Below are 986 nucleotides of genomic sequence, written 5' to 3'. Positions count from 1 at the left end.
TGTGCCCAATCGTATCTTCCCCCAACACATTTGACCATCTGCTGAAAACGGAGACATTGACGGAGTTTAGTCTAATGTGTATGGGCACCTGAGGTCGCAGAGGTTGGACCGCCACCGTTCCGTCTGATGTCGTTGCTGCACAGGGTGACATAGTGGGCAGTTTATAGAGGGGTGTGATTAAAATCACCCCCCACCCAGGATGGTATTTGTGTGATGCCTCCGTGGGGGTTTGACTTCTATATTGGGTTAGTGATGACGTCGTCCGTGGCTATTACATTATTTGTAGAGCCGGATAAAAATAAATAAGCCGTCAAAATAGAAATCTGCTCATTATCTATGGAAGCCTCTCAGGATGACTGCTTCTCATGGAGCCCGGATAGCTCAGTCGGTAGAGCATCAGACTTTTAATCTGAGGGTCCAGGGTTCAAGTCCCTGTTCGGGCGGCTCCTCAATGTTTTGTTTTTTTCTTTTTATTAATTGTTGGAATCCTTATTATCACATTTTGCCGCTTCTGTGTCTCTCAATCTTATTAGCAGGTTGTAATGTTCTGCTGAATATCTGTGATATTGTTTAGAAATATTGGCGTCCATTAGTGAACATGATAAGTACAGGCGGCCTGCAGGTGGAGCTGGAGAGATTGACTGTACAGTGGTAGTATGTAAGATGTAATGAGCACATGCGGCCTGCAGGTGGAGCTGGAGAGATTGACTGTACAGTACGGTAGTAGTATGTAAGATGTAATGAGCACATGCGGCCTGCAGGTGGCGCCGGAGAGATTGTACTGTATGTAAGATGTAATGAGCACATGCGGCCTGCAGGTGGCGCTGGAGGGATTGTACTGTAATATATAATGAGCACAGGCAGCCTGCAGGAGGCGCTGGAGGGATTGACTGTACTGTAGTATGTAATGAGCACAGGCGGCCTGCAGGTGGCGCTGGAGAGACTGTACTGTAGTATGTAATATGTAATGAGCACATGCGGACTGC

At 47.2% G+C, this 986-nt stretch overlaps 1 non-coding gene across 1 annotated transcript; it reads left to right on the top strand.

The window, feature by feature from the left end:
* Positions 1-370: 370 nt before the first annotated feature.
* On the top strand, positions 371-443 carry TRNAK-UUU (transfer RNA lysine (anticodon UUU)). Its single transcript has one exon. It is a non-coding gene; the product is annotated as a tRNA-Lys (tRNA).
* The last annotated feature ends 543 nt before the right edge of the window (positions 444-986 follow it).

Source organism: Rhinoderma darwinii, unplaced genomic scaffold (genome assembly GCF_050947455.1).
Source record: "Rhinoderma darwinii isolate aRhiDar2 unplaced genomic scaffold, aRhiDar2.hap1 Scaffold_1010, whole genome shotgun sequence".
In the NCBI taxonomy this organism is placed as follows: domain Eukaryota; kingdom Metazoa; phylum Chordata; class Amphibia; order Anura; family Rhinodermatidae; genus Rhinoderma; species Rhinoderma darwinii.
The sequence above is the reverse complement of the archived record's forward strand: the minus strand, read 5'-3'. Positions and strand labels throughout refer to the sequence as shown.